Source organism: Silene latifolia, chromosome 7 (genome assembly GCF_048544455.1).
Source record: "Silene latifolia isolate original U9 population chromosome 7, ASM4854445v1, whole genome shotgun sequence".
NCBI classification, from domain to species: Eukaryota; Viridiplantae; Streptophyta; class Magnoliopsida; order Caryophyllales; family Caryophyllaceae; genus Silene; species Silene latifolia.
This window is the reverse complement of record NC_133532.1, coordinates 77,648,427-77,668,530: the sequence shown is the minus strand read 5'-3', so window position 1 is coordinate 77,668,530 and position 20,104 is coordinate 77,648,427.

The window sequence follows — 20,104 nt, the reverse complement described above, 5'->3', positions numbered from 1 at the left end:
CACATTTCGCCGTCGTCCTCCTCAATGACTTGAGAGGCTATTCCCTTCTTCATGATAGCCTTGATCGGGGAAGCAGGAATTGTGATTGTCTTCCCGTTGAAAGGGACCCTGATGTTCTGATGAAGGGTTGAGGTGACGGCCTTGACGATGTGAATCCAGGGGCGTCCCAAAAGTATGTTGAAAGAGGCGTCGATGTCGATCACCTGCAAACTGGTTTGTCTTTCCAAGGGTCCAGTTGCAATGGTCAAGGTGATAAGTCCCGCAACCTTACGACGAGTGCCATCATAGGCGCGTACTCCTTGGTTAGTTAGGACCAAATAAGCTTCTTTGATACCCAGTCTATGAGCGGTCTTGAGGGGAATGACATTAACCGCAGATCCGTCATCCACTAGAACCATATGCACATTCTTTTTGAGGCATTGTACGGTGATGTACAAGGCCAGGTTATGGTTGGCTCCGAATGAAGGGCTATCTTCGTCGGAGAAGATGACCGGGTTTCTCAGGTCAGGGACATCCCTTGTCATGTGTGCCACCACTTCTTCTGGAGATGAGGTAGAGGGAACCGTCAACTTTCCCAAGGCTTGTAGCAAAGCCTGCCGATGCTCGAAGGATGTAGCAATCAGTTGGAAAATTGAAATTTCGGCCTTTGCTTTTTGCAGTTGTTTAAGGATCGAGTTTTTGGAAACCTTGGGTTGGGTGTCCGTGTCCGGGACAACCTGGTCATTCGTAGTTGGAACGACTGTTGAATTATTCGGGTTTTGGTAGGGCGTCTGGACCGGGTAAGATAACAGATCTCTTTTGCTTGTTTGCCCTTTCCCGGAACCATGTACACATCCTCCGTGTCGTCTCTCCAAATACCGTTGATTTCGGGATCGTGAGGGTACCTTGGAGGGGTATTCCTCGGTGGGTAGTTTTTGCGGGGGTAATTTTTGTGGGGCTGATTATTGTGGGGTTTATTATTGTGGGGTTGATTATGGTGGGGCACATGCCAGAATGGCCGCGGGAGCAATCCTGCCTGGTGAGGGTAGTTTTGGGTGTTTGGAGGACCCTCCCTCGGGCGCAGTGTTGGTGTTGGTGGGTTGAAAATCAACCGGTGGTTGGCGTCCTCAAGTTAGGTAATCCTTTCTGAGAGACTGGCTATGACTTCCTCAACCTGTTGGAACATGGTGAGCATGGTGTGGACATGGCCCACCTGCGATGCCCAGCCGATCTGTGGGATGCGGCTGATACCCGTCGTTGTGAGTACCAAAAATAATATTTATAAAACCTATTAAAACTAACCTAGGCTAGTGGTAATAGGGTCGAACCATAAGGAGGCGAATGTAATTAATATGTGTCTAATTCTAGTCTAAGGTAATGAATGTGGGGGTTGAATTGATTTGGTCTATAGCTAAAGGCAATAAAAGACAATAAACTAGATAAACGGATAAAACATATAAAAGAAGGGTACTAGGATGGTCGGTTCACTATAGTTTCGGCGGCAGCATACTAGGTAGGTCTAAATCAAACACATGAGGCGGGAAAAGAAGAGGTCCCCTCGGTCCACTCTTAACAAACAGCATCTTTTGATCTCGCTGCAAGTCCCTAATATCACTAATACTGACTCTCGTCCTGAAAAGTGACTAACAATCTAAACTTTACCTATCTTTCGATCTCAGCATAGTTTAGTCATTTTAATTGGTGATCTAACAACTTTTCCTATCTTTCGATCTAATGGGTCAGTCATAAATTAAGCATTCAACTAGTCGCATGCATTCGATTCGTCAAAAATAACATTTAAATCAATTAAAACGAAGGTAAAACCTCATGTGGTCAGTCGATCGACCAGGTATGGCGGTCGATCGACTGACACACGATTTCAGGCCATAATATTCTACGCCGCCTACACTATAATTCCCCTACATCCTAGCACAATGAAATTAGCTACTCATACTAAGGATGATAACAACAATAAGATTGGCTAAATAAACTACAAAATTCATGATTGATACGGTAAGATAAACAATTAACATAAGATGGCAATTAGGCTTGGGAAACTGTTCTAGCAATTCTATAACTATGGAAGAAAGCAAAATAACAAAACAAAACAGAAGAGTACCGTGTCAAAGTGAATTGTATTCAATCCCGAATTAATCCTTGAACCCTAATTATTGATAAACTAAAAACTGATAAAAACTGAATGTTCCTGGATTGAAAACTGAATGTCAAACTTCATGTTCTAGGTTACGTTATATTACAAAATATACGTAACACTTATTATCAAAACCTAAACACAATGGGCTTGCTTTTCCTCGTTCTTCTTATTCACGTCTGATTAGCGGTGTGGTCGATCGACTGCTTGGACCGGTCAATCGACTGGTCTATGCTGAACAGTAGCTACTGGAACCCGTGGGTTGGTCGATCGACTGAAGCCAGTGGTTGATCGACCGAAGTAGCTGACACTTGACTTCTAATTTCTCGTGGATTTGTCTTTTGGGCCTTGAAATGCGTACCAAGCTCGTTCCTTAAGTGAATACTTCACGTCAAATGCAATGCAAGATACTCGGGGACGGATTTGGCTCAAAATTTACTCATTTTCGCATAAATCTGCAATATTACATAAAAATACGAAAGTAGACGAAATGGGGCGAATAGTAGCCTTAAACTACAAATATGAGCTCTGAAATGCGTGTAAAATAGAGTGTAAAACATCATATAAATGACATGCATCAAACTTCCCCAAACCAAACCCTTGCTTGTCCTCAAGCAAGAACTAGACTCGATCTAATGACCTATTGGAACGAGTTCAATCTCAGAGCAAATTGCAACATGTAAAGCCTAAACCATTTTAATGCAACAACTAACAATTAATTAGCAATGCGAATCATGCAAACGAATTATGAAGTCGTTAAAAACTGCTGAACCGTCGACTATAGAGACTTATCAAATTGGACTCTCGCGGGTCGCTCATATCACACATAAGCACAGGTGAATATATAAGAGGATAGAAAGAATTCATTTTGTAATGACTCAAACCTAACTACGACCTATAAGAACATGCCTGCAATATAATATGAAAGTAATCTCTACAACCGTACATATGCATTCCAACCGAACTAATGACCATGACACATGCCGAGGTGTATATGGATATGTGAGGTATGGGTAAGAAGAGGCAAAACATTTATGGAAAAGTGAAGGTACAGGTGATCAAGCTAGTACCAAAACGGAACCATATGGCAACATCCAACTTCTTGCTCAAATTCAATCGAAGCAGTGCTATAGCAAGCACCAAACTCACATTCTCCGTAATAAATCAACTCCCCATAAAAATATAAATGAAACATGGGAGCAAAAATCGCCATTTGATATAGACTTGAATTATGCGAATTGATTCTTTTCTTTCTCGGGCTCCGGTCGATCGACCAAGTAGAGCGGTCGATCGACCGCTGAAACAGTACAACACTTTCTTTTTGTTTTTTCGAAATATTATTTTCTCTCTACTTTTTTTTCTTGTTTCTTTCTTTCCTTTTTTCATTTTCCAATCAACATCTCAACAGAGCATATGCCACCAAAAACGAGTAACAAACCCAAAATCTAAACTGCTAGCTTGACAAGGGTAGGCTAAATGTAGGATGTAGTAAACGGGACAAAAAGGCTATTTTTGGCAGTGTGGAGCTTATGGGTAAAAATGAGAAAAGGGAAACCTCTACCACATGTGTCAACAAACCACAAACCGAATGCATACAGGTATTAAGCAGATTAAGTTCATATTTATGCATATTGATGTAACATGTCTCATAAGGAGAACTACTCACAATCCTAGATAAACCGGTCATGAATGTCACCAGTTATAGGCTCTAAATCTCAGAATAAACAAGTAGCTTGCCAAATATCTAAGTCAAGTCTCAAGTCCAGCAAGAATGTAACGAAAACTCGTAGATATGCACTTATACGATTCTACTAATAACATGTCAATTAGCAAGTCTTAGGCAATAAAACAGATGCAAATGCAATGTCATCATTGAAATACTACCGTTCCGACTCAACCTATATGCTAAAATAGACGTGCAAATTTTTGAATTTTGATGAAATTTTTCAATTTTTTGAATTTTGTATATATGAGAAATGAAATAAACAATGCAAAACAAAATGTAAACGTGAATGCAAGCAAATGATATGCGACGCAAAACCCTTCCCCAAACCAAATCGCACAATGTCCCCATTGTGCAAAATCATGTAATAAAGAAAAGAGAAACGGGAATTTGCGATAAAATAAAGAAATACGACAAGAAGTGGAACTCGGGAACTCACAAGACTTTAAGCGCAGCAAAAGGAAACCTCCCCAAACCAGCGTGAGCTAGGAGGTTTCAGTAGCCAGCAGTGCTACCAATAAGTACCTGAAAAGACAAAAGGACCACGCATAAGCCCGAGAAAACAATTTTGAAGCGGTAATTATATGCACAATTTAGAAAATGGAAGAAATCAGAAATATGGCGGAAAATAAAGTGGAGTAGAAAACTCCCTTAATTCCGCAAATCGACCAAACACAGCAGGGGAGAGGTCGTGAACAGGTACAGCAGTGCAGGGCGGTCGATCGACCACATATCCCAGTCGATCGACTAGAGTGAACAGGAACAGAAGCTCCTGGAACTGTGTAGCCAGTCGATCGACCATACAGATCAGTCGATCGACTGAAAATACTGCTGTAACTTCTGATTTCTTCGTATTTGCTCAATAACTTGAGCTAATGAGGTCCAAAAACCTGCAAGTGCACAATAATACACGCCCAAAATCGCGCAAAACCCAAAGTAAAGTCTAAAGTGCTTTCAAAAACCTAAGCAAAATAATTAAATGCGAAGTCTCGCGCACGCAAAAGCACTAAAAAGGTTCAAAAGCAATAAAATGTAAATGTTTGAAGAAGTCTCAATCAACTAATAGTTGATCAAGAACGGCCACAGAATGGCCCACTTGACTGGCTTCTGGCTACAAGAGGTAGCCTCAACGGTGCTCATCTTCTAACTTCAACACTCGTAGAGCTCAACGGATCAACAGCTTCATCATCTCCCCAATCAATGACCTCTTCTAGCTCATCAAAGTCCAGGTCGGACTCTCTCACTTTGACTGGCTCATCTTCAAGCTCCTCATCCGTGCCATAGCTAAGGCAACCTAGACCGCCTCTTGAAACGACTTGCTCCTTCACAGCTGGAGCAACAGGCATCTCTCCCTTCCCCAAACCAGCTCCTGCAATATCTAAAATAGAAGAATCTTCCTCCTCTTTGCTCCCAATTTGGGGCGGAGGTGTTACAACAGGAGTAGGAATAGAGACAGGCATATCAGGAAGTATAAAATAGGATTTCTTTTCTGAAACCGTATTGCAAGTGACAGGCCACATGGGGTCTTTCTTCCTAACTGTATGGGCAAAGACAATGGAAAGCTTGCCCACCTTAAAGGTCAAAGTACCTGAACCAACATCAATAACTGCACCAGCAGTGTGCAGGAATGGTCTACCTAGTATGATAGGTATGTGTGCATCTTCGGGCATATCAAGCACCACGAAGTCAACAGGGAAGAAAAACTTCCCTATTTGCACGGGGATGTCCTCTAAGACTCCTATTGGCTGGACCGCAGAGCGATCAGCCATCTGTACTGTCATATTTGTGGCTGCAAACCGATTCAACTTTAATTTCCTAGCAAGACTCAAGGGCATTACACTAATACTGGCTCCTAGGTCACATAAGGCTTTCTCAATAGGAAAGGTGCCAATATTACATGGGACTGAAAAACTTCCCGGGTCTTCTAGCTTAAGGGGTGCAGTATGGGACAAATAAGAGCATGTCTTCTCAGTTAATGCGACAGTATGCACAGTTTCAAGTGACTTCTTTTTAGACAGTAATTGCTTCATAAACTTCATATAAGCAGGCACTTGATTGATTAATTCTAGGAAAGGTACTTGTACGTTTAGACTACGAACAACATTTTCAAACTTATTAAAAGATACCTGTTCCTTCGTCGGCACCAATCTCTCCGGATAGGGGGCTGTAAGAAGCAACATAGCCCTCTCCTCTAAATCACCCATGCTGGCATCGGTGGACTTAGGCTAAAAGTCCACTACCTTCTCTTTGTTGTAGCTTGACCCTTCTTCAGACCGTCTCAAATGTGAACCGTTAATTGACATAGGGTCGTGCCGAACCGAATGCACCCATCAGCGGTCGGGTCCGCCTCAATATTTTCGGGCGATCGTACCAAAACAAATGATCCCTCAAGTTATCGGCCATTGGAGGACGAAAAGGTTCACTATCAGCAGCAATCTCAGTCGATCGACCGGTTAGGTCAGTCGATCGACTAACTTGAACAGAACCAGAAGCTACTGTTTGACGCACTTCAGTCGATCGACCGGGTATGTCAGTCGATCGACTGACATACCTGCTGTTCGTCTTTTTCTTGTTTTTGTTCGTTCCAGCTTTCTTTTGACTCGGTTCCGCCTCATCTTTTGCAGCATCGTCCTCGACCATGACGGGCCCCTCAAGGGTAGACCCACTCCTCAAAGTGATGGCATTAAGGGTCTCTTTCTGGTCCGTCTGAGTCGGTAAGTGTCCCGGAGCTCGAGTTGTACTCTTGCTAGCCAATTGAGCAATTTGGCTCTCTAGTAGTTTCATCCCGGCCTCTCTAGCTTGGGACTCCTTTTGCAACATATTCTTCAACTCAGCAAAGTCAGAATTTTGAGATTGTTGTTGCTGCGGCACATAGGGGGGTTTTTGAAACTGTTGTTGCTTATGAGGAGGCACATAAGTTTGCTGCTGCTGCTGCTGTGGAGGTTGAGTAGGATTTAAGACATTTTAACTACTCCACCTCAGATTTGGATGAACATTCGACTCATAATAGGTATTCGTTTGCCTATAATGTTGAAAGGCAGCACAAGACTCAAAGGGACTAGGACAATTTTCTGCAACATGTCCCTCAGTTCCACATCTTTTGCAGACGAAAGGACCGTCTGACAAAACATTTACATGGTAGATTCCCCCTTTTGAAGCTCCTCCCAACTCGTATTTGTTAAATCTTGCCGTGAGAGCTTCTATTGCAGCCACAGAAGGAGATTCAACACTTCTCCTTTGATTCCCCCTGGAATTCCCATACTCAGCTTTATGGGTGGCTAAGTCATCAATGATCTTCCACCCTTTGGTCTCTCCAACATTCTCTGCAAATCGACCACTTGCTGCAGCATCCAAGATAGCTCTTTGATCATCATAGAGCCCATTATAGAACTGATTGCATAGGCTCCACTTCTCAAACACATGGTGCGGTATGGTTCGCACCAATTTCTTAAAACGGACCCAGGCCTCATGAAAGTTCTCATCCGGCCCTTGTTTAAAGCTCGTGATCTGAGCTCTAATCGCATTGGTCTTTGAGGCAGAAAAGTATTTCTTGTAAAATGCCAAGGCCAACGAACTCCAGTCGGTGATCCCATTAGCAGCTCGATCCAGGTCTCTATACCACTCCCTTGCAGCATCACGAAGGGAGAAAATAAACATGGTCTCCTTTATCTGGTCCGGAGTCACGCCAGTGGGTGCGGGTATGGAACAACAATAATCGATAAAGGTCTCCATGTGCTTGGCTGCATCTTCGATTGCGCTCCCCGAATTGGTTTCTCTCAACCAAATTAATATAGGCAGGCTTTGGCTCGAATTTTCGGTCTTCCCCTGGTAATGCGAATCCTTTGTAAAGATTCGCAGCAGTCGGCTCAGAGTGACTAGCTATGCTTGCTTCTTCAGCCATGACTGGAATTTTTGGAGAAGTGACGGTCTCAGCTGAAGATGTGGAAACAGGAGAAGAAGGTGGATCTTCCTCAAATAGAGCGTTCTCGTAGTAACTTGACAGAGTACTCAGCTCTTCCTCTGTTGGCAATATCCTAGATGATCGTCTCAACTCACGCAAGGTCTTCTCAATCTCAGGATTGAAAGGTACTAATTCACCACCATGTGACCTGCGCATAAGAGGAAACTACAAAAAGAATATGAGAATAGTTTAAGGAACGATTGTCCCTTAAACTAAGAAACAGACTAAAATAAAACAACTAAAAATTAGAACAATTGCCTCCCTGGCAACGGCGCCAAAATTTGATACCCGTCGTTGTGAGTACCAAAAATAATATTTATAAAACCTATTAAAACTAACCTAGGCTAGTGGTAACAGGGTCGAACCACAAGGAGGCGAATGTAATTAATATTTGTCTAATTCTAGTCTAAGGTAATGAATGTGGGGGTTGAATTGATTTGGTCTATAGCTAAAGGCAATAAAAGACAATAAACTAGATAAACGGATAAAACAGATAAAAGAAGGGTACTAGGATGGTCGGTTCACTATAGTTTCGGCGGCAGCATACTAGGTAGGTCTAAATCAAACACATGAGGCGGGAAAACAAGAGGTCCTCTCGGTCCACTCTTAACAAACTGCATCTTTCGATCTCGCTGCAAGTCCCTAATATCACTAATACTGACTCTCGTCCTGAAAAGTGACTAACAATCTAAACTTTACCTATCTTTCGATCTCAGCATAGGTTAGTCATTTTAATTGGTGATCTAACAACTTTCCCTATCTTTCGATCTAATGGGTCAGTCATAAATTAAGCATTCAACTAGTCGCATGCATTCGATTCGTCAAAAATAACATTTAAATCAATTAAAACGAAGGTAAAACCTCACGTGGTCAGTCGATCGACCAGGTACGGCGGTCGATCGACTGACACGCGATTTCAGGCCATAATATTCTACGCCGCCTACACTATAATTCCCCTACATCCTAGCACAATGAAATTAGCTACTCATACTAAGGATGATAACAACAATAAGATTGGCTAAATAAACAACAGAATTCATGATTGATACGGTAAGATAAACAATTAACATAAGATGGCAATTCGGCTTGCGAAACTGATCTAGCAATTCTATAACTATGGAAGAAAGCAAAATAACTAAACAAAACAGGAGAGTACCGTGTGAATTGCGAAGGAAAAGAACAAAGCCGAATTATCAAAGTGAATTGTATTCAATCCCGAATTAATCCTTGAACCCTAATTATTGATAAACTAAAAACTGATAAAAACTGAATGTTCCTGGATTGAAAACTGAATGTCAAACTTCATATTCTAGGTTACGTTATATACAAAATATACGTAACACTTATTATCAAAACCTAAACACAATGGGCTTGCTTTTCCTCGATCTTCTTATTCACGTCTGATTAGCGGTGTGGTCGATCGACTGCTGGGACCGGTCGATCGACTGGTCTATGCTGAACAGTAGCTACTGGAACCCGTGGGTTGGTCGATCGACTGAAGGCAGTGGTCTATCGACCGAAGTAGCTGACACTTGACTTCTAATTTCTCGTGGATTTGTCTTTTGGGCCTTGAAATGCGTACCAAGCTCGTTCCTTAAGTGAATACTTCACGTCAAATGCAATGCAAGATACTCGGGGACGGATTTGGCTCAAAATCTACTCATTTTCGCATAAATCTGCAATATTACATAAAAATACGAAAGTAGACGAAATGGGGCAAATAGTAGCCTTAAATTACATAAATGAGCTCTGAAATGCGTGTAAAATAGGGTGTAAAACATCATATAAATGACACGCATCAGAGGCAGCGGTCTTTTTGATAGCCATGCTCGGCGGCGTAAAAATGCTTTCGACCAGATTGTTTTAGATCTGTCGGTTTCGTCTCGGCAAGGGTCTCAAAACGATAGGTCAACCAAGGCACAAAGCGGTGTTTGACATAGGTACTAAAGATAAGGAATCGTCCCTTTTTAGCATCCTATCTCTAGAATGACTCTCGTACACCCTGGATAAGGTCGTCCACTATCCAAAATTTCTGAGTAAGAGGTGAAGGTACGTATTGGGAAGACCTTTAATCGGACACCCAATCCCGCCCACGGTAGCGGCCTCTACTGATCGATCTTGGTTGGTTAAATGCAAAATTTGATAAAATGGGTAAATGCATGAATGCGCATCCATGAGTTTGAACCTAACATGTGAGCTTTCTATGTTGGTTGTTTAATCCAAATATCAAGTATTTGATGTCGAGTTGGATTTAATGTTTATTTGCATGCAAAACAGAAATTAAATATTCATTTACCGAGTTACGTTTATGGTGCATAACGTGATCCATTTGTCTTAGTAAGGCGTTTTGAATATGATATAAAATGGGCAGATTTGTCATCTGATCCGTCTTGTATTCAGGTTAACCGAAGTCGGGATCGTCCTAGGAAAATGCTGGAAGAAAACAGACCCTTCATCAGGCAGCCCATATAGGCGCGAGCCATTAGGCGATGCAAGCAGGTCTGTCCTGATTTGAAAAAGGAAATGTTTAGGCACGGGTCAACAGACGATGGAAGGACGTCTTCTCACCATTGAAAAATCCTAAAATGGATTAAAAAGAGGGTGTTTGAACCCGTCTTGATTTAAAAAGGTCGTTTTAGTCCGCTTTTATGTGGATGGAAAGAACGAGACCTGAATAATCGTCATTGTTTTGACAATATTCGATGTCGGGTTCGGTTTTGCAAGCTTGACATGAATAGTTTTGAAAATGATTATGAACTAATTGTTTTAAGTTCATTTGTTTATAATTAGTCAATGTTTATCATCGTACTCGGGTTAAAATCCGACATGGTATGTAGAACCAAGGATGATTTTGCATTTATGACTAATGCATTTGTTTTGAAAATGTAAAGAAATGAAATAAAAAGTTTTAAAATACCTTTTAAAACGTAATTAACCAAATATTATCACCGAAACACGGATTAAATCGTCATGGTATTAGGAACCAAGGGTGAAAATGTTTCATGGTTAGAAGTTTGTCATAAAAATTATTTGAAATATTTGAAATGGTAAAAACCTATTACAAATATGAAATGAAAACAAAAGGGGAAAAAGAAACCAAACACGTTTGGATTTAGACTGAGAGGGGATTTAGGCTCGAGCCTGGTTGCTATACAAGCAGCTCCTACCTAAACCAAAAAATCCGGTTTTGGCTCATTTATCCCATGTTTGGACAATGTTATGCATGTTTTAGCATGTTATAGTCATAAAACAAATGAAAGACATGACAGAAGAGGATTTTACACCCTCATACTTACATGCTAGGCTTGAGATGAGAAATCGACGAAAGTGTATCAACTTGTTTGGTCGGAAAACTCGGTTTTAAAACTGTTTTAGCAATGTAAAAGAGTGTTTTAAGTTTAGTGATGGTGTAGTTGGTCGAGATGGTCGGTCAAGTGATTTAATGCATGATGACGGTACCAAAAAATGTGTAAGGCTTGTGTTTTCGATCGGTAGGTCAGAAACACGTGTCAGTTTGTGACTTGAGAAGTCGAGTCTTGAATTTTAAGGGAGGAATGAGGGGTGGACACTCGCGTAACTCTCAAATGGTGGCATTTGAGGGGTATTTATAGGAAAATGGGTGGTTGTGTGCGTTTTGAGCGACACGGTCGCATGGGTTGCTCGAAGAGGCGCGAGCCATTTCGCGGGTCTTCGAGGTGTCTTGTCATTATCACACAAGTGTAATCATGATTTGTTCTATCCTAGGTTTTGGATGAACTTGATTTGTACTTGACCATTAAGGATTCCGGGAAACCTTAACATGGAAGTCTTTGAAAAGTTTATTTTTTGTGTTTGACTCGATTTGACTCGTTGTTGGAGTCGGGATTTGATTTTTCGAGTCGGTTTTTGGTCCGGTGTCGGTTTTGACTCTAGTTAGTGTCATTGCGACCCCGTCATCATGCATTAAACACTCCAGGCACTTTTGAAAAGTTTTGAAATATTTTATTTTCGAAATTGTTTTAAGTTTTCCGACGTATAGTTGTACAAAACTGTCGATCAAACGCTGCAATTCCTAAGCATGTTGTAGTCCGATAATCATTGGGTGTTTGTCAGAGACTCGACAGATACTGGGTATCTACAGAGCCCCCACTTTGACTGAGGCTTGAAAAGGGCAAAAGTTAAAGTATAGCCCCCAGGTCAATCGAAGATTACAACCTGGACACCTGAGCGACGTCGAGGCGGATCGAAAGGATTCGGCCAAGGACCTGCTGTAGGGAAGGGCGACGCCAAGGTGACTCGAGGGTACGAGTCAAGGACCTATCATCGGGAATAGTTTAGAGTTTGTCGACTATCCATGTGGGTCGTTTAAAGTCCATTTAGACTACGTACGAAGGCTCGCCAGCCATAAGAAGGAGTCATACCTGAGGCATCTTCGGGATATGTCCTTAAGTCGTTTGTTGTTTACGGACAAAAGCCCGCCTGCCGTGTTGCGGATATGAAGGGGCTCGCCAGCCGCTGTGCATATATGAGGAGGCTCCCAGCCGCGGTGCATATATGAAAGGGGCTCGCCAGCCGCGGTGCGTATATGAAAGAGGCTCGCCAGCCGCGTTGAATGTGATGCGTTTTGAGGCTCGCCAGCCATGTTGAATGTGCGTTGTGAGGCTTACCAGCCATGTTGAATGTGTGTTGTGAGGCTCGCTAGCCATGTTGAATGTGCGTTGTGAGGCTCGCCAGCCATGTTGAATGTGCGTTGTGAGGCTCGCCAGCCATGTTAAATGTGCGTTGTGAGGCTCGCCAACCATGTTGATGGATTTACTGTGGGAAATAGCCGCGTTGGAGGGGTCTATTTCGAGAAGTTATTTGAATTAGCGGGCTTCGTGAGGAAGCCTCTGATATCCCGTTGGGGAATTTCGGTGTTTGTGTTGAACGTTTGTGGTGCCGGAAATGGATAGGTTTGTGAGCCTGGCCCTCGTGGTCGGCGATGATTTTGAGTCTCTGAGAGAGATAGCGATTTTTGTTGCCGTTTATTTTGTAGGAGAAGGACGGATGTGTACTATGTCGTCTGGTGGGTGCTTAGCGGGGAACGATCTTAATTTCACCTTCCCATGATTTGAGATTCGGGGGGGGGGGGGGTAGCTAATTTTACTATCCCCTTTTGAAGGTCTGGCGGTTTTTAATGCCGTTCATTTGAGATTTGTGAATGCTGTTGAAACTTTTGTGAGAATAGCGGGTTTGAATTCCGCTATTGATCTTGTTTTTTAAGGGTGGCGGCTTTTAATGCCGTTGTTGGAATCCGTGAAAATAGCAGATTTGAATTCCGCTGTTGAAATTTTTGAAATTCATGGAGATAACGAATTTTGAATTTTGCTATTATTTTTGAAAAGTGACGGCTTTTATTGCCGTCGTTGAAAATTTGAGAAAATAGCGGATTTGAATTTCGCTATTTTTGTAAAATGATCGTTTTTATTGCCATCGTTGAAAATTTGAGAAAATAGCGACTTTGAATTTCACTATTTTTTGTAAAATGACAGTTTTTATTGCCGTCGTTGAAAATTTGAGAAAATAGCGAATTTGAATCACTTTTTTTTGTAAAATGACGGTTTTTATTGTCGTCGTTGAAAATTTGAGAAAATAGCGGATTTGAATTTCGCAATTTTTGTAAAATGACAGTTTTTATTGCCGTCGTTGAAAATTTTAAATTTGTGTGAGATATTGGGCTAAAGCCCAAAATTTCGCTGAATGAAATCAAGGAGCGCCTCATTGAGGCGCGAGCGTAACTGTGAAGGAAGGGAGCTTCCCTTTTTTCTGTAAAAAGACGCGAGAATGGGAAGCTCCCCATTCTCATCATCTTCTTCGTCATAAACACAAAACCCCAAGAAAAGGTGCCATTTTTGACCTCGCTTCTTGCTTGTTTTCGTGCCCTTATCATCATGTCATCTGAAGGTATGTAAATCCTCTCGAATCCATTTGAATTTGTTTGTCTTTTGGTTGATTGAATTAGGGCGAAACCCTAGATTTTCGAAAATTGAATTGGGCATTTTTTATTAGCCCATTTTCGAGTGAAATTGATGATTGCATTAGGTTAGAAACCTGCTAAGGAGTGTAGGGGTGCTTTTAGTTTGCATTTTGGTCCCCGTTCCCACTCCGTATGCTCGAAAAATGTGAATGAGATGATAAAATCGTCTTTTTTTTTCACAATGTCAAGTTTGTTTGCTTGAGTTGTGTGCTCCACTAGGTTGTATTGTAGTCGGGGAAGACCGTGTTTGCCATATGGAACCTTCGTTGGGTGTTGTGGGCAAAATTTTGAGTTTTTGCCTTTTGCGACAGTCTTATGTATGTTGAAATGGGTCTTATGTCAGTTTATCTTGAAATGGACCTTAATGGTAGTTTAGGTCGCTTTGAGACGTGATTAAATCACGTTGTCTTGTTGTGGTTGAGTTTTGAATTTTTGACCTGTTTGTGCCCGGATTGGCGTAAGATAGCCTTTTTGAGCTGTGGAAAATACCCAACCGTGTCGGGAATATATTTTTTTTGGGCTGTTGGCGGACCTTGTGTGGGTCTTGAGGTGTTGGGTGGTTTTTGAAAATGCATGTTATTGTTTTGACTCGTCTTTTGGTTGAAAAGAAGGGCGAGTCATTTTTGTGCGTCTTTTTGTGAAGTGTTTTCGTTGGTTGGGTTTGGGCGGGTTTGCCCTTGTTTTGTTTTGCAGGTTTTTTTTTGGATTTGTCCATTTTGTGCCGTCGTAATGCCGAAATTTCGGCTGACGTTTTTGTTTTGTCCCGATTGTAGGGGAGTGTTCTGGGCTTACTAGGTCCGTTGCTGAGGCCTTAGAGGAAGAGGATGACCCTGGAGGAGGAGAGATGGCTGTTGCTTTGTTACAAGGTTGGTTGTGTTTCTCCCTGGTGGCCTTTGTCCAGCTATTGATCGAGTATCGATCATCGGCTGTTGTCTGCAGAGGTTCAGACGTTTAATGATTGGGGGTTAAGACGGGTGCATTGTTCCACGTTGTCGTCTTCGATCGTTGTTGAGTTCTGATGATTGGGGTTCAACATCGGGGTAGCGCCCGGTGTCATGCCTCTTTTTCATCACCGAATTCTGACGATTGGGGGTCAATGTCGGGATGATGCACTGAGTCACAATTCCTGATTGTCATGTCGTCCGAAGTCTGCCAAGCATCATTTCCCTTTTTGTCACAGAGTAGGAATGAGGTATTACCGTCATGGTAACCACCTCTGCTTCCTCTGTTACTCCTTTGTTCTCCGTGTTCCTCCTTTTCTTTTCCGATTGGAAGGATATGGAGTACTTAGTTCGGTAGGTGGCAGATATCCCCCAGTTCGCTGTTTTAGGTCAGTGTCTGTATGATAAATACCTGTACTGGATCCTGTTTGTATGGCCAGTCATTTGTATCGTACGTGTGTCGATGTATTTGCGTGAGGCGGTTTGTATATATGTGTTTTTGGATTGTTGTTCATTTGTGTTTCGGAGGAGCACTGTCAGCTGTTAGTTCCCCTTTTGCTTTGCATCTGTTCCTGCATCGTTAGTGTAGAAAACAAGCAACAAGTAGCACATATGCACAAACGTAAACACGCAAAAGCATTTGAAAAAAAAAAATTCGAAATAACCGCGATGACTCGAAGTTAAAATTGAAATTGACATTTTGAAAAATTCCGCGAGAGGTCGTCACGTTTGGATATCTTCAAAAAGAAAATGATTTGAAATTTCGAACAACTAACTCGTGTTTGAGTCGAATTGCACCGAATTTGCTGAAAATTAATTTGTAACTCGGAAAACTAAAACTCAAACCGTCACGGATGAATTTTAAAGGAGATGTTTGCGAGTGTATTTGATTTGATTTTTGTGAGCTCAAGACTTGAATTTGTAAGAGCTTGAATTTTTGAAGAAAATTGACGTCGTGTTATCAATTTTCGAATTTGTGGAAAATGCGAAAAAGCGAAAAAAAAATTCGGAATTTTCGACTGACATGGAAACGATTCATCGCGGATCGGGGCGACTAGCCCTTCCCCCTTAAAAAAAGGAAAAAGGAATCCGTATGTTTAAAGCTGCGTCATAGAAACCGTGTCGGATTTCGTAAAACACGAAAACAAGAAAATGTGAGTGTGAGAAAACACAAAAATTCCTGGACAGGCCCGAAGAGGCGCGAGTCCTACGGCAGGAGGTTTGAGGTGTCAGGAAGAAACACAACTTGAAAGGGACAAATCAAGGTGCGGATCCCGAGGACCAGCCCAAAGAGGTGCGGGGATACGGGCGATGGAAGAGAGCATGCCCTTTTTTCGGAAAAAAGTGCTGATTGTTTTGTATAAATAGGGACGTTTGTGCTTTATTGTTTCATCATCCGAAACACGAGAAACATCTCCACAAAAACCTTTCTTCTTCTTCCACAAAATTATTCATGGATGCTTTCGAAAATAGATTGTGACATTGGTGTCGGGATTTGTCACCTCCCGAGAAGTATCAACTCGTTGTTATGGGAGTTGGTCAATTGTTGGTGCTTCATCAAGTCAAGGTGCAATTCTCGTTTCTTGAAGCTTGCATCGGTTTTGGGATTCGAAACATCATATTTTCGTTTTCCCGAAAGCTGAAATTTGTCCTCTTCCCGAAGAAGTAGGCGCCATTGGTGGATGGCCGGGTAGTACTCCGGTGCTTCCCCCGACTCGGTTGTGTTATAAAGAGAAGTTCCGTTCCATGTTGGGCTTGTCAACAAGTCAAGTCAACTTTCTCCTTGCTCCCTATGGTGTGGATATGTTGGCTCTTATCAATATTTTCTCAAACCGGTTGGATGTCAATGTCTCGGAGGTGGATAGGAGAAGGGCTCTTGCCTTTTGCCTAGTGCATGCATACCTCTTTGTTGATGCCTTGAAGAAGGAGGGGTCCAAATGTTATGGTAGTATGACCCTTGTGCATGTGGTTGAACAAATGGAGCATGGTAGGGATCCATCATGGTTGGTGCTTCATGAGATCATCCAAGCTTTGGACAAGAAAGGCTCTTGTGTAGAAGCTCCTTCGTTTGGTTCTCCGAGGATCCTCCAAGTGTGGTTATTGGAGAGGCTAAGGTATGTAGAGCCTCCGGCCGATTCTTCTTCTTATTCCTTCCGTCACCTTACTATGAGGAAGAAATTGTACTCCGATAGTTTTGCATCCACCGAGGCCTATTAGACTTCGAGATTGGTGGAGGAGGGTGGTCCTCATATCCGTTGGGTGGTGCCATGGTGGCACTTGAGGTCCTTCACGGGGTTGCCCGCTTTGGCCGTTAGTTCTTGTTCTTTGATGGTGGTGGGTTTGAAGGTTGTTTCCTTCATCTATCCCGAGAGTCTTAAAAGGCAAATGGGGCGTTAACAAAAGGTGCCTGCTCAAGATACTCTCGTCCAAGAGAGTGTTTTCCGGAACTCCGAGCTTATCGAGGTCTTTGAAATATGGTGGGCCACTCGGCCGCTTTGGGAGGTACCAAACCCCGTTGCCACGACATGGATGACTCCCGCTTATGTCAAGTGGTCAAGAGCTCAAACCTTGGAGGAAAGGTCAAAATCTCGTAAGGACGAGGTCGTCGATTTGAAGAATACAGAGGTCGACAAGGCAAACCGTGCCTTCTTTGACAACTTCGTTGATGGAGATAGCCCGGATGTAATGAGGCCACCAAAGAGGAGAAGCTCGGGTCCCAAAGAGGTAGTGGGCTGTGTATGGGCTCGTCTTGGACCGAGTATGGGGTCATGCAAGAGATCGGAGGCCGTCGGCGTTGTAGATCCGTTGAGGATCCATTCCGAAGAGGAATTTCATGCTAGGCGGGCCAACAAGAAGAACAATGGGAAGATGTACCCCGAAGGAAAAGGCAAGGGTAGAATGGAAGAATGAAGACCTCCATTACCCGTTTATTATTATGTTGTAATAGTGTTGTGATTTTTTATTATGTTGTACTAGCTATGTATTGTGTGTTTTGTGCTAGTTTTACTATGTGAGATGTCTTAGCCGACACTCTAGCTTTGACAAGTTGTAGACTCGTTGAGCTTTATTTGTTCTCAAATTTGTAATCCTTCTCATTATTAATTACATTAGAGGATTGTTTGTGTTAAAAGAAATTATGAACGCTTGTTTCTTCCATCCATTCTGTAAAGGCAATTCGGTTTGAATTATCCTAAACATTGCACTTGGGAAATGAGATTTTTGTGGGAAGGGAGAAAGACTTCTTTTTTGTATTTTTCGTGGGAAAGGGAATGTCTTTTCCTTTTCCTTTGTTTTTTGAAGTTGATGTGGGTTTTTTGTGGGGATGGTTGTATCCTTCTTGTGTAAGAAAGGACTGCCTACGTATCCACCTGAAAAGGTGAAATCAAACCATGCTCAGAGTTCGAAAAGTTTTGTAAAAAATATTTTTTGGGTTTTGTGGTTGTATCCCTCTTGTGTAAGAAAGGACTGCCTACGTATCCACCTGAAAAGATGAAATCAAACCATGCTCATAGTTCGAAAATTTTTGTTAATTTATTTGGGTTTTGTGGTTGTATCCCTCTTATGTAAGAAAGGACTGCCTACGTATCCACCTGAAAAGGTGAAATCAAACCATGCTCATAGTTCAGGTGTTTTGGTTTAATTTATTTGAGTGCAAATGGATGTTGCCTTTGACAGATCAAAGGACATTTTGAAACGTGGCAAAGTACCACAACTTAGACTCGATAAAACATGCAATTTCAAATCAAAACGCGTTGAGGAACTTGACTTGAAAGGGATATTATTGTTGCTAGTTATGAAACTAGGGCAAGGTCTGTTGGTTGCTAGGTCAAGGGTAGTATTTCTTGAGCTGGTCTAGGTTGGTCGGGTTTCTGAAATCCTCCCCGAGGTCACTCAGTCTCACTGCGCCCCCCGAAAGTATTTTCTTGACCAGGTATGGCCCAACCCAATTGGGTTTGAATTTCCCCCTCGGATCGACGGGTAGTGGTGCTCGAACAGACATGAGGACCAAGTCGCCTTCCTTGATGTTCCTAGGTTTGACCTTTTTGTTGAATGCCCGTTGTATACGCTGTTGGTATAGCTGGACGTTATGTAAGGGGTTGAGTCGTCGTTCATCTAGAAGCGTGAGCTATTCAAACCTTCGACGGGTCCATTCCGCCTCAGGAACTTGGCTCTCTAGTAGGAAGCGTAGAGATGGGACCTCCAACTCTACTGGTTGAACCGCCTCCATACCTTATGCTAGATATAAGGGTGTGGCTCCTGTTGGTGTTCGAATGGAGGTTCGGTATCCCCGGAGTGCGAATGGGAGTTTGCTTGGCCAATCGCGATAATTGTCTTGCATCTTCTTGATGATAGTGACAAGAGTTTTGTTTGCTGCCTCTACCGCCCCGTTGGTTTGGGGACGATAAGGGGATGATCGATGTCGCTTGATATTTTATTTGTCTAGCAAGGTGATGAGAGTGTCATTTGGACTCTCAATCAAACACATTTATATTTATCAACAAACAACTAGTTAGTGGTTAAGTCAAAGTCGATCCATGGGATGGGGGTACTCAAATTGTTCAATCTAATTATGGTTGTGCTTGGGGTTGTCACAATTGTAATGGGTTGATGATTCTAATCTAATAGAAGCAATGGAAAGTAAACAAGCAACCAAAGGGAAGATGTAAACAAATGACTAAAAGTGTTAGGGTATCATGGGTTCATAGGGGATTCATGGGAGTTGATCATACAAACACGTTCTTAATTATATACAAGCACTTATTGTTGTGATGGGATCAAGTTAGTGTATATCTTACAATCCCTAAGAAGGTTTGGGTCATGGAGCCGAATCGATTAGATTGTACAACACCTACAAGTCGACTTAATCCTTCCTATTCAACTATATGCATGGTCTAATGAGGCTCAAGTTGGTTTATGTCTTACAAGCTTCATTGAAAAGATAAGTGATGGGTAAAAAATGCAAGGATTCATAGGCTCGCATTTCATCAAACATAACATGTGCATAAGTTGAAATCACAACAAGCAAGCAAATAAATTATGTGAACATATTAGATTAAGCATGAATCATACCCCATGTTGGTTTCCCTTAATTCCCCATTAATCCTAGCTAAGGAAAATACTCACTCATGATCAAGTTTAACATGTTAATAAGGTTGTCAATCATACTAACAAAGCAAAACATGATGAATAAATGTGTGATTAACAATAATTAAACAAGGGTAAAAGAGAATTATACCTATGAAGATGATTCCAAATAATAAATTAAAGAATAAAAGAAGAAAACTTGATTGATTGATGAAGAGTTGTCAATTCTCCAATAATAACCCAATAATCTTCAATTACCCAATAATAA